Genomic DNA, 14,870 nt, shown 5'->3' with positions numbered 1-14,870 from the left:
TCAGCTACTGTGCCGCAATAGCATTTCTGTCATTCTAATTCCCGAAAGTATTTTAGAAATCCCATATTATTAATTGCTGATTTGATGGTTGCAAACCTAGATTTTTCCATTTTTTCAAATCCCATGTATTGTTTCTTATAGGTTTTATAGACATATCTTGCTCTAAATCTGCATTATATTTGTGAATTTGGTTTCTTCATTTCTGTTAGCTTGATGATGCATTTCTATCAAAGCATAGGTATACTATTGTTAGCTGAATTTAATCGTCAATTGATCTGCTTTCCATGTCGTACAAAACTAATTCATTCTCTTCTTTATTTTGTGATTTAAAAAATTGTTGTAGCGTTGGTTTGAGGAATCCGTGGAATTCTTCATGATGGATGACGAGATGTTTATTTTCCCTTGCTTGCCATCATGCCATAACTCCGCCTATGTTGTCTCAACATAGCCGGTCCCAAGCCCGGGTAAAGGAGGAGGGTTGTGATAGGCTTGGCGAGCCAACGTAAAAACTCAGCCATTCTTATGGAGATGAAACCCAAAAGATTTTCGTTGGGGCGTAACCCTCTCAGCGACGCGCTACATCGGAACCCGGGTGTGGTGGAAAATGGGCAAGGGCCGGGCCGTCACCCCCAAGGTGGCGCGCTGTATCTTGATCCGGATACGGTGGCAAGTGAGCGAGGATCGGGTCATCGCATCCTTAGTGGCGCGCTACATCGGCGCCCGGATGTAGTGGAAAATGGGCAAGGGTCTTCGCATTTGACTCGACGAGTGCGAAGGGTAAGGAAGCTAGCCAAACCTAGGAGGATTCGCTTAGGTAGCTGGAACGTAGGGTCTCTGACAGTGAAGCTTCGGGAGCTAGTTGATGCAGTGGTGAGGAGAGGTGTTGATATCCTTTGCGTCCAAGAAACCAAATGGAGAGGACAGAAGGCGAAGGAGGTGGAGGATACCGGCTGTTGGGTAACGTAGCAGCAATTCAAAATTTTCCTACGTGTCACCAAGATCTATCTATGGAGAAACCAGCAACGAGGGGAAGGAGAGTGCATCTACATACCCTTGTAGATCGCTAAGCGGAAGCGTTCAAGAGAACGGGGTTGAACGAGTCGTACTCGTCGTGATCCAAATCACCGGAGATCCTAGTGCCGAACGGACGGCACCTCCGCGTTCAACACACGTACAGCCCGGTGACGTCTCCCATGCCTTGATCCAGCACGGAGAGAGGGAGAGGTTGAGGAAGACTCCATCCAGCAGCAGCACAATGGCGTGGTGGTGGTGGAGGAGCATGGTACTCCAGCAGGGCTTCGCCAAGCACTGCAAGAGACGAGGAGGGAGAGGGGTAGGGCTGCGCCAAGAAGGAGAGGAACTCGTGTGTCTTGGGCAGCCCAAACCTCAAGTATATATAGGGGGAGGGGAGGGGTTGCGCCCCCACCTAGGGTTCCCTCCCTAGGGGTGGCGGCAGCCCCCAGATCCCATCTGGGTGGCGTCCAGGTCGAGGGGGAGAGGGAGGCGCACCAGGCATGGGCCCTAAGGCCCATCTGCCCTTAGGGTTTGCCCCCCTCCTCCCCTTAGGCGCCTTGGGCCCACATGTTCCACGATGATCTCATCAGATGAACCACGATGTCGAGGATTCGATCAATCCCGTATACAATTCCCTTTGTCTAGCGGTATTGTACTTGCCAGAGATTCGATCGTCGGTATCCCGATACCTTGTTCAATCTCGTTACCGGCAAGTCTCTTTACTCGTTCCGTAACACATCATCTCATGATCAACTCCTTGATCACATTGTGCACATTATGATGATGTCCTACTGAGTGGGCCCAGCGATACCTCTCCGTCACACGGAGTGACAAATCCCAGTCTCGATTCGTGCCAACCCAACAGACACTTTCGGAGATACCCGTAGTGCACCTTTATAGCCACCCAATTACGTTGTGATGTTTGGCACACCCAAAGTATTCCTACGGTATCCGGGAGTTGCACAATCTCATGGTCTAAGGAAATGATACTTGACATTAGAAAAGCTTTAGCATGCGAACTACACGATCTTGTGCTATGCTTAGGATTGGGTCTTGTCCATCACATCATTCTCCTAATGATGTGATCCCGTTATCAACGACATCCAATGTCCATGGTCAGGAAACCGTAACCATCTATGGATCAACGAGCTAGTCAACTAGAGGCTTACTGGGGACATGGTGTTGTCTATGTATCCACACATGTATCTGAGTTTCCTATCAATACAATTCTAGCATGGATAATAAACGATTATCATGAACAAGGAAATATAATAATAACCAATTTATTATTGCCTTTAGGGCATATTTCCAATAGTCTCCCACTTGCACTAGAGTCAATAATCCAGTTCACATCGATATGTGATTAACACTCAAGGTCACATCCCCATGTGACTAACACCCAAGAGTTCTGGGTTTGATCATGTTATGCTTGTGAGAGAGGTTTCAGTCAACGGGTCTGCAACATTCAGATTCGTATGTACTTCGCAAATTTCTATGTCATCTTGTATATGCAACTACTATGCTACATTTGGAGCCATTTCAAATAACTGTTCTACTTGGAGCTATTCTAAATTGTTGCTCCATTATACGTATCCGATATCTCTACTCAGAGCTATCCAGATAGGTGTTAAGCTTGCATCGACGTAACTCTTTACGTCAAACTCTTTATCACCTCCATAACCGAGAAACATATCCTTATTCCTCTAAGGATAATTTAGACCGCTATCTGGTGATCTACTCCTAGATTACCTTTGTACCCTCTTGCCAGATATGTGGCAAGGCACACATCAGGTGCGGTACTCAGCATGGCATACCGTATAGAGCCTATGACAAAAGCATAGGGGACGACCTTCGTCCTTCCTCTTTCTTCTGCCGCGGTCGAGCTTTAAGTCTTAACTTCATACCTTACAACTCAGGCAAGAACTCCTTCTTTGACTGATCCATCTTGAACACCTTCAAGATCATGTCAAGGTATGTGCTCATTTGAAAGTACCATTAAGCGTTTTGATCTATCCTCATAGATCTTGATGCTCAATGTTCAAGTAGCCTAATCCAGGTTTTCTATTGAAAAACACTTTTCAAATAACCCTATATGCTTTCCAGAAATTCTACATCATTTCTGATCCACAATATGTCAACAACATATACTCATCAGAAATTCTATAGTGCTCCCACTCATTTCTTTGGAAATACAAGTTTCTCATAAACTTTGTATAAACCCAAAATCTTTGATGATCTCATCAAAGCGTACATTCCAACTCCGAGATGCTTACTCCAGTCCTTAGAAGGATCGCTGGAGTTAGCATACCTTTTAGCATCCATAGGATCGACAAAACCTTTATGATTGTATCGCATACAACCTTTCCTTACGAAAACTGGTAAGGAAACTCGTTTTGACATCCATCTGCCAGATTACATAAATGCAGCTAATGCTAACATGATTCCGATGGACTTAAGCATTGCTATGGATGAGAAGATCTCATCGTAGTCAACTCCTTGAACTTGTGAAAAACTCTTCTCCACAAGTCGAGCTTCATAGACGGTGACATTACCATCTATGTCCGTCTTCTTCTTAAAGATCCATTTATCTCAATGGCTTGCCGATCATTGGGCAAGTCCACCAAAGTCCATGCTTTGTTCTGATACATGGATCCTATCTCGGATTTCATGGCTTCTAACCATTTGTCGGAATTCAGGCCCACCATCGCTTCTCCATAGCTCGTAGGTTCATTGTTGTCTAGCAACATGACTTCCAAGACAGGATTACGTACCACTCTGAAGTAGTACGCATCCTTGTCATCCCACGAGGTTTGGTAGTGACTTGATCTGAAGTTTCATGATCACTATCATAAGCTTCTACTTCAATTGGTGTAGGTGCCATAGGAACAACTCCCTATGCCCTGCCACACACTAGTTGAAGAGACGGTTCAATAACCTCATCAAGTCTCCAACATCTTCCCACTCAATTCTTTCGAGAGAAACTTTTCCTCGAGAAAGGACCCGATTCTAGAAACAATCCCTTATTGCTTTTGGATCTGAGACAGGAGGTATACAACTATTTTTGGGTGTCCTATGAAGATGCATTTATCCGCTTTGGGTTCGAGCTTATCAGCTTGAAACTTTTTCACATAAGCATTGCAGCCCCAAACTTTTAAGAAATGACAGCTTAGGTTTCTCTAAACCATAGTTCATACGGTGTCATCTCATCGAAATTACGTGATGCCCTATTTAAAGTGAATGTGGTTGTCTCTAATGCCTAACCCACAAACTATTGTGGTAATTCGATAAGAGCCATCATGGTATGCATCATATCCAATAGGGTGCAGTTATGAGGTTCGGACACACCATCACACTATGGTGTTCCAGGCTGTATTAGTTGTGAAACAATTTCCACAATGTCTTAATTCTGTGCCAAACTCGTAATTCCGATATTCATCTCTATGATCATATCATAGACATTTTATCCTCTTGTCATGATGATCTCTCACCTTCACCCTGAAATTACTTGAACCTTTCAATAATTCAGACTCGTGATTCATCAAGTAAATATACTCAACATCTACTCAAATCATCTATGAAGTAAGAACATAATGATATCCACTACACGTCTCAGCACTCATTGGACTGCACACATCAAAATGTATTACTTCCAACAAGTTGCTTTCTAGTTCCATTTTACTGAAAACGAGGCTTTCAGTCATCTTGCCCATGTGGTATGATTTGCATGTCTCAAGTGATTCAAAATCAAGTGAGTCCAAACGGTCCATTTGCATGGAGTTTCTTCATGCATATACACCAATAGACATGGTTCGCATGTCTCAAACTTTTCAAAAAACGAGTGAGCCCAAAGATCCATCAACATGGAGCTTCTTCTTGCGTTTTATACCGATATGACTTACGTGGCAGTGCCACAAGTAGGTGGTACTATCATTACTATCTTATATCTTTTGGCATGAACATGTGTATCACTACAATCGAGATTCAATAAACCATTCATTTTAGGTGCAAGACCATTGAAGGTATTATTCAAATAAACAGAGTAACCATTATTCTCCTTAAATGAATAACCATATTGCGATAGACATAATCCAATCATGTCTATGCTCAATGCAAACACCAATCTCGATGGTAGAGGGAGCGTGCGATGCTTGATCACATCAAGCTTGGGAAAAACTTCCAACACATATCTCCAGCTCACCTTTAGCTAGTCTCCGTTTACTCCGTAGCCTTTTATTTCGAGTTTACTAACACTTAGCAACCGAACCGGTATCTAATACCATGGTGCTACTAGGAGTACTAGTAAAGTACACATCAACACAATGTATATCCAATATACTTCTATCGACCTTGCCAGCCTTCTTATCTACCAAGTATCTAGGGTAATTCTGCTCCAGTGGCTGTTCCCCTTATTACAGAAGCACTTAGTCTCGGGTTTGGGTTCAACCTTGGGTTTCTTCACTAGAGCAGCAGCTGATTTGCCGTTTCATGAAGTATCCCTTCTTGCCCTTGCCCTTCTTAAAACTAGTGGTTTCACCAACCATCAACAATTGATGCTCCTTCTTGATTTCTACTTTTGTGGTGTCAAACATCGCGAATATCTCAAGGATCATCATATATGTCCTCGATATATTATAGTTCATCATGAAGCTCTAGCAGCTTGGTGGTAATGACTTCGGAGAAATATCACTATCTCATCTGGAAGATCAACTCCCACTCGATTCAAATGATTGTTGTACTTAGACAATCTGAGCACAAGCTCAACAATTGAGCTTTTCTCCCTTAGTTTGCAGGCTAAGAAAATCGTCGGAGGTCTTATACCTCTTGACGTGGGCACGAGCCTGAAATCCAATTTCAGCCCTCGAAACATCTCATATGTTTCGCGACGTTTCAAAACGTCTTCGGTGCCTCAACTCTAAGCCGTTTAACTGAACTATCACGTAGTTATCAAAATGTGTATGTCAGATGTTCGCAACATCCACAGACAACGTTCGAGGTTCAGCACACTGAGCGGTGCATTAAGGACATAAGCCTTCTATGAAGCAATGAGGACAATCCTCAGTTTACGGACCTAGTCCGCGTAATTGCTACTATCAACTTTCAACTAAATTTTCTCTAGGAACATATTTAAACAGTAGAACTGAAGCGCGAGCTACGACATAATTTGCGAAGACCTTTTGACTATGTTCAGGATAATTAAGTTCATCTTATGAACTCCCACTCAGATAGACATCCCTCTAGTCATCTAAGTGATTACATGATCCGAGTCAACTAGGCCGTGTCCGATCATCACATGAGACGGACTAGTCAACATCGGTGAACATCTTCATGTTGATCGTATCTTCTATATGACTCATGTTCGACCTTTCGGTCTTATGTGTTCCGAGGCCATGTCTGTACATGCTAGGCTCGTCAAGTCAACCTAAGTGTTTGCATGTGTAAATCTGTCTTACACCCGTCGTATGTGAACGTTGGAATCTATCACACCCGATCATCACGTGGTGCTTTGAAACGACGAACTTTCGCAACGGTGCACAGTTAGGGGGAACACTTTCTTGAAATTTTAATGAGGGATCATCTTATTTACTACCGTTGTTCTAAGCAAATAAGATGCATAAACATGATAAACATCACATGCAATCAAATAGTGACATGATATGGCCATCATCACTTTGCTCCTTTTGATCTCCATCTTCGGGGCTCCATGATCATCATCTTCACCGGCATGACACCATGATCTCCATCATCATGATCTCTATCATCGTGTCTTCATGAAGTTGTCTCGCCAACTATTACTTCTACTACTACAGCTAACGGTTAGCAATAAAGTAAAGTAATTACATGACGTTTATGTTGACACACAGGTCATAAATAAATTAAGACAACTCCAATGGCTCCTGCCGGTTGTCATACTCATCGACATGCAAGTCGTGATTCCTATTACAAGAACATGATCAATCTCATACATCACATATATCATTCATCACATCCTTTTTGGCCATATCACATCACATGGCATACCCTGCAAAAACAAGTTAGACGTCCTCTAATTGTTGTTTGCATGTTTTACGTGGCTGCTATGGGTTTCTAGCAAGAATGTTTCTTACCTACGCAAAACCACAACGTGATATGCCAATTGCTATTTACCCTTCATAAGGACCCTTTTCATCGAATCCGTTCCGACTAAAGTGGGAGAGACAGACACCCGCTAGCCACCTTATGCAACTAGTGCATGTCAGTCGGTGGAACCAGTCTCACGTAAGAGTACGTGTAAGGTCGGTCTAGGCCGCTTCATCCCACAATACCGTCGAAACAAGATTGGACTAGTAACGGTAAGCATATTGAACAAAATCAACGCCCACAACTACTTTGTGTTCTACTCGTGCATAGAATCTACGCAATAGACCTAGCTCATGATGCCACTGTTGGGTAACGTAGCAGAAATTCAAAATTTTCCTATGTGTCACCAAGATCTATCTATGGAGAAACCAGCAACGAGGGGAAGGAGAGTGCATCTACATACCCTTGTAGATCGCTAAGCGGAAGCGTTCAAGAGAACGGGGTTGAAGGAGTCGTACTCGTCGTGATCCAAATCACCGGAGATCCTAGTGCCGAACGGACGACACCTCCGCGTCCAACACACGTACAGCCCGGTGACGTCTCCCATGCCTTGATCCAGCAAGAAGAGAGGGAGAGGTTGAGGAAGACTCCATCCAGCAGCAGCACAACAGCGTGGTGGTGGTGGAGGAGCATGGTACTCCAGCAGGGCTTCGCCAAGCACTGCAAGAGACGAGGAGGGAGAGGGGTAGGGCTGCGCCAAGAAGGAGAGGAACTCGTGTGTCTTGGGCAGCCCAAACCTCAAGTATATATAGGGGGAGGGGAGGGGCTGCGCCCCCACCTAGGGTTCCCTCCCTAGGGGTGGCGGCAGCCCCCAGATCCCATCTGGGTGGCGGCCAGGTGGAGGGGGAGAGGGAGGCGCACCAGGCATGGGCCCTAAGGCCCATCTGCCCTTAGGGTTTGCCCCCCTCCTCCCCTTAGGCGCCTTGGGCCCTTGTGGGGGGGGGGGGGGCGCACCAGCCCACCTGGGGCTGGTCCCCTCCCACACTTGGCCCAAGCAGCCCTCCGGGGCTTTTGGCCCCACTTGGTGGACCCCCGGGACCCTCCCGTGGTCCCGGTACGTTACCGATAAACCCCGAAACTTTTCCGGTGACTAAAACAAGACTTCCCATATATAAATGTTTACCTCCGGACCATTCCAGAACTCCTCGTGACGTCCGGGATCTCATCCGGGACTCCGAACAACATTCGGTAACCACATACAAACTTCCTTTATAACCCTAGCGTCATCGAACCTTAAGTGTGTAGACCCTACGGGTTCGGGAACCATGCAGACATGACCGAGACGTTCTCCGGTCAATAACCAACAGCGGGATCTAGATACCCATGTTGGTTCCCACATGTTCCACGATGATCTCATCAGATGAACCACGATGTCGAGGATTCGATCAATCCCGTATATAATTCCCTTTGTCTAGCGGTATTGTACTTGCCCGAGATTCGATCGTCGGTATCCCGATACCTTGTTCAATCTCGTTACCGGCAAGTCTCTTTACTCGTTCCGTAACACATCATCCCATGATCAACTCCTTGATCACATTGTGCACATTATGATGATGTCCTACTGAGTGGGCCCAGAGATACCTCTCCGTCACACGGAGTGACAAATCCCAGTCTCGATTCGTGCCAACCCAACAGACACTTTCGGAGATACCCGTAGTGCACCTTTATAGCCACCCAGTTACGTTGTGATGTTTGGCACACCCAAAGTATTCCTACGGTATCCGGGAGTTGCACAATCTCATGGTCTAAGGAAATGATACTTGACATTAGAAAAGCTTTAGCATGCGAACTACACGATCTTGTGCTATGCTTAGGATTGGGTCTTGTCCATCACATCATTCTCCTAATGATGTGATCCCGTTATCAACGACATCCAATGTCCATGGTCAGGAAACCATAACCATCTATTGATCAACGAGCTAGTCAACTAGAGGCTTACTAGGGACATGGTGTTGTCTATGTATCCACACATGTATCTGAGTTTCCTATCAATACAATTCTAGCATGGATAATAAACGATTATCATGAACAAGGAAATAAAATAATAACCAATTTATTATTGCCTCTAGGGCATATTTCCAACACCGGCTTCAAGCTGTGGTACACAGGGACGGCTGCAAACAGAAATGGCATAGGCATCTTGATCAACAAGAGCCTCAAGTATGGAGTGGTAGACGTCAAGAGACGTGGGGACCGGATTATCCCGGTCAAGCTGGTAGTTGAGGACTTGGTTCTCAATGTTATTAGCGCGTATGCCCTGCAAGTAGGCCACAATGAGAACACCAAGAGGGAGTTCTGGGAAGGCCTGGAAGACATGGTTAGGAGTGTACCGATTGGTGATAAGCTCTCCATAGGAGGAGACCTCAATGGCCACATGGGTACATCTAACACAAGTTTTGAAGGGGTGCACGGGGGCTTTGGCTATGGCATCAGGAATCAAGAAGGAGAAGATGTCTTAAGCTTTGCTCTAGCCTACAACATGATTGTAGCTAACACCCTCTTTAGAAAGAGAGAATCACATCTGGTGACTTTTAGTAGTGGCCAACACTCTAGCCAGATTGATTTCATCCTGTCGAGAAGAGATGATAGGCGTGCGTGCCTAGACTATAAGGTGATACCTGGAGAGAGTGTTGTACCCCAGCATAAGCAGGTGGTTGCTGACTTCCGCTTTCGGATTCGTGTCCAGCGGGATAAGCGTGCCAAAGTCGCTAGAACGAAGTGGTGGAAGCTCAAGGGGGAGGTAGCTCTTCGTTCAAGGAGAGGGTCATTAAGGAGGGCTGTTGAGGATATTACTGCTGGGCGTAAACCGGCCTATCTGGGACGGGTCAACTTCATCAGTAGTTCCAGAAGTGATAAAGCCCAAGAAGGAAGATGAGGGCCTAAGGCCCGTAGCCGGTTCAAGACTTGTAGTTGTAAACTAGAAGTTGTATGTAAGCTTGTATTGTAAGTTAGGAATAAGGAGAGACCAACCCGGATACGAATATCGACCGGTGTTGGGACTCTGAACCGACGGGTGTCACCCGTGTATATAAGGGGACGACCCGGCGGCGGTTTAAGGAGAACAGAGAACAACTCGAGACATAGGCGAAGCTTGTTTGCTCCCTAGTCATCGAAACCCCATCAATTCCATCACAACTAGACGCAGGCTTTTACCTTCATTGAAGGGGCCGAACCAGTATAAACTCTCTTGCGTCCCTGTGTCCGCTTTAACCCCTTCAAGCTAACCCGTCGCGATGGCTCCACGACTAAGTCCTTTCTCTAGGACATCTGCCGTGACAAAACCACGACAGTTGGCGCCCACCATGGGGCTATCGCACGATGGTTTCCAGTTCTTGGAGGGCCGCTTTGAAGGACTCGAGGGCTACGCTGTGCGCCGGATGACTAAGAGTCGTCGCGGCAAGCTCTACATCGACGACGCAAGCTGGGGCCCCGAGGCCGGCTCAATTGAGTATGGGTACCGGGTCCCCTTTGGTAGCATTCACGTTTTCATTGGCAAGATCGGTGAACCGGGCCCTAAGCCGAACATCTGCACCGACCTCATCGAGACGGCTCAGCGTGCGCGATCCGCCCGGGTTAAACCGGCCATGAAGCGTGCCTTTGTGGGAGTCATCCATGGAGGAAGTTATGAGGATGGATCGGAATCTCGCGGCGATGCCGTCGTTTGTTCCGATGACGAGTCATCAACCGGAGAAACCGAATCTCTTTATCAGCTACAAGATGGCCGGATTGGGGGCTGTTCCGATGGCGACAGTATTCCGGACCCCTCTGATCTGCCCAACCGGGTTGGAATATTCATGACTGGCACACAAGCAGCGCTTCATTCTTCGACCGTTGCGGCAACGACCTCTGGTTCAGCAGCGGCAACGTCTGCCGGGGCAGGAGGCCCTGTGCGCCTGCCGGCTCAGGTTCTATCAGAACTATTTGATGCGTTGGCTGTGCTTATGGCGGAAGTTAATCTGCCGGATCAGGACGTTCACAACGCGGAGATTGCAAAGGTAAAGGAACAGGTCACCCAGGCCAAGGCGGATCTGGCGGCTGAGGACACCAGGATGGCCGCAGAGCTGGCCGCTTTAGACGCACAGGCCTACAGGCTTATTATGGAACAGAGCGCGTCGCATGAAGTCATGAGGAGGAAGGACCGATCCCGCTTACCTCCGGTTTTCGAGGCCAGAGACCTTTTCAACACTCCAGGACCAAGAGCCGGCAATCCGCTGGAGGGAAACCGGGCAGAAGCCCCTGGGACCGGTGCACCGGTTCAGCCTCGTCAGATGGACCCGCCTCGTCAAAACACCGTTATACCTCAGGCTGCTTTAACACCTCCGGGTCACTACTCCAACCCAATGGACAATCTTGTTGCCGCTGCTGCACGGCTGGAGGCCATTCCAATTGAAGGTGACTCGCCGCAGGCAGTAGAGACGCGACGGGTCAAGGAACTTCTGAGGACAGCTTTGGCCCAACAGGAAGCGTACTCGTACAGCCGCGACCGGATCCACTCGACCCCCCGTCCAAGCCGGAGCTATAGCAGACATATGGATGAACCAGCAGTGTCGAGTAATGAACGACGTGGGGCACCCCGTGACAACAACCCGGCGGGTGGTGCTGATAACGCTCAGGGAGTGGTGGACCGGGCCCGCGCGCGCAGGGAGGCCGAGTTAGCCACACAGCATCAGGCTCGGCAGCTCACGCCGGTTCGTCCAACCACCTTGACTGAACCTGGTGTTACTTCTAGTTCTTTGGGGGTGCCTTGCCTTATCCCCGCTTTACGCAACGTGCGCCTGCCCAAGGATTTCAAAGGCCCGCGCAAGGTACCAAATTACACGGCGGATCAACCTCCAGAGACATGGGTGGAGAGCTATGAGATGGCCATGGAGATGCTTGATGTGGATGACGCGGCGTGTGCGAAATACTTCACCATGATGCTTGAAGGAACGGCCCGTACTTGGTTAAAAAGCTTGCCGGCTAATTCTATCAGTTCATGGGCCCAATTACGAGCCCGGTTTATCAGCAATTTCAAGGATACCTGTAAACAGCCTATGTCGATAGTGGACTTAGCTGCATGCGTCCAGGAGGAAGGAGAATCAACGACTCATTGGGTGCGCCGGGTTTCACAAGTGTTGCACTCCTCAGACCGCATCAACGCTGACACCGCAGTATTAACCCTAGAAGGCAACTGCCGGTTTGGGCCCCTGAAGCTGAAGTTGGGACGGATGAAGCGTCATTGCACCGACATGGGGACCCTCATGGCCGCTTTGGTGAAATATGCTGATTCTGATAGTACCAAGGATCCCGAATCTGATGATGACAAGACAGGGAAAGGGAAGAAGAACAGCAGCTCCAAAGGTCAGCAGCATCACTGGGCAGGCAATGGTGGTGGAGGCAAGCGTAAAGCGGATGGTAACATGGACTTTGTGGCTAATACCAACGCACAGGACAATGGCCAGCGACGCAAGGGTAGACCGAAAAATCGTAATGGAGCACCCAACCCTAACCCAAACCGCCTAAACTATCTGCTAAGCCAGCCCTGTCCAAGACATGGGACGAAGGAGGCGCCAGCAAACCACCTTTGGAAGGATTGCTTTATTATGCAGGAGTTCAAGAATTCTAATAATTTCCGGTATGATCACGAATCTGGCGGTGGCTCAGGATCCGGGCCGGGTTACGGTGGAGGAAGTTCCAGTTCAGGATTCAATGGTAATCCGGGCGGACATAATGGTCAAAATAGTCAGAACAACCAGGGTGGTTACAACCAACAGTAGCAACAGTCAGGTTACCAGAGCAACCCAAAGCAGTTGAGTAGTGGGCAGTACCATGTCTTCACCACTAGCTTGGACAAGCGAGACCGGAAGGTTCAGAGGCGGGCGGTCAACTCTGTTGAACCGGCCATACCCCGTTATCTACGTTGGTCTGAACAGCCAATCATATGGAGCAGAGAGGATCACCCTCCCCAGGTCGATAATCCGGGTCAGTTGGCTCTGGTGGTGGCGCCTCAGGTGGGAGGTTACAAGTTCACCAAGGTGCTCATGGATGGAGGGAGCAGCATTAACATCCTGTACTATGAGACCTTCCGTCGTATGGGACTAACAGATAAAATCTCAAACCGTCTAATACAGTGTTCCACGGTGTAGTACCTGGCAGATCAGCATATCCTGTTGGCAAGATAGCTCTGGAAGTGGCCTTTGGGGATGACCATGATTCCAGGTCGGAGACATTGACGTTTGAAGTGGTGAAAATCCAGAGTCCATATCACGCCCTGTTTGGGCGACCGGCTTACGCCAAGTTTATGGCACGGCCCTGTTATGTGTATTTGCAGCTCAAGATGCCGGGTCACAGGGGGACAATAACGGTTCATGGAAGCCGCAAAATCGCTTTGGAATGCGAGGAAGGAGATGCGGCTTATGCAGAGTCGGTTTGTGCCACCGAGGAGTTGAAGTACTATAAAGACAATGTTGATCCGGCGGACATGACTCCGTTGAAGAAGCCAACTACGGAGCATGATCCGGCCCCGAAGTTCAAATCGGCAGCAGAAACTAAGCTTGTTGAATTCGTACCTGGCTATTCGTCCAAGCAGTTCAGCATCAGTGCCAACTTGGATCCGAAATAGCAAAGCGCGCTCATCGAGTTCATCCATGAGAATCGGGACATTTTTGCATGGAAGCCCTCTGACATGCCAGGTGTACCGAGGCAACTCGCTGAGCACACACTTAATGTGGATCCTAAATATAAACCGGTGAAACAGTTCCTCCGCTGGTTTAACGAAGAAAGACGCAAGGCGATTGGAGAAGAGGTAGCCAGGCTCTTAGCAGCTGGCTTTATTGTTGAAGTTTTTCACCCTGAGTGGCTTGCCAATCCGGTGTTGGTCCTCAAGAAAAATGGCACCTGGCGCATGTGTGTGGATTACACAGATCTTAATAAGGCTTGTCCAGCAGATCCTTTTGCCCTCCCCCGTATTGATCAAATTATTGATGCTACGGCGGGTTGTGAGCGTTTAAGTTTTTTGGATGCGTATTCTGGCTATCATCAGATCAAAATGGCAGTTAAGGACCAGGAGAAGATGGCATTTATAACTCCCTTTGGAGCCTTCTGCTATGTGTCTATGCCCTTCGGGCTCAAGAGTGCCCAAGCAACTTACCAACGGTGTGTACAAAATTGTCTTCACAAGTAGATTGGCCATAATGTACATGCTTACGTGGATGATATCGTGGTTAAGTCTAGGGAGAAGGAGACTCTGATTGATGATTTGAAGGAGACCTTTGATAACCTGAGAACATACAAGATGATGCTTAATCCGGACAAGTGTATCTTTGGTGTACTGGCGGGCAAGCTATTGGGTTTTCTGGTGTCCAACAGGGGAATTAAGGCTAATCCGGAGAAGATCACGGCTATCACCTCCCTGGCTAAATCGAAGTGTATCAACGATGTTCAACGCCTGGCAGGCCGGATTGCCGCGTTAAGCCGGTTTATCAGTCGTCTTGGTGAGAAGGCAATCCCTTTGTATCAGATGTTGAAAAAAACGGATTAGTTTGTTTGGAGCTCCGCCTCTAATGAAGCATTTGAGGACTTAAAGCGGCAGTTGGCCAATCCACCTGTGCTCGCCGCTCCCATTGACAAGGAGCCGTTACTGCTATATGTTGCTGCTAATGCTCGGGCGGTCAGCGTGGCTATTGTGGTGGAGCGAGAGGAGGCAGGCAAGGAGCATCCGGTTCAACGACCGGTCTATTATATCAGCGAGGTGCTGATCG

At 47.7% G+C, this 14,870-nt stretch overlaps 1 pseudogene; it reads left to right on the top strand.

Moving 5' to 3' along the window:
- The first annotated feature begins 576 nt into the window (after positions 1–576).
- Positions 577–14,870, top strand: part of LOC123108130 (uncharacterized) — a 32,375-nt pseudogene continuing 18,081 nt past the window's right edge.

This window comes from Triticum aestivum, chromosome 5A, assembly GCF_018294505.1.
Source record: "Triticum aestivum cultivar Chinese Spring chromosome 5A, IWGSC CS RefSeq v2.1, whole genome shotgun sequence".
NCBI classification, from domain to species: Eukaryota; Viridiplantae; Streptophyta; class Magnoliopsida; order Poales; family Poaceae; genus Triticum; species Triticum aestivum.
Note: the sequence above shows the minus strand (reverse complement) of the source record. Positions and strands in the feature narration are given on the sequence as shown.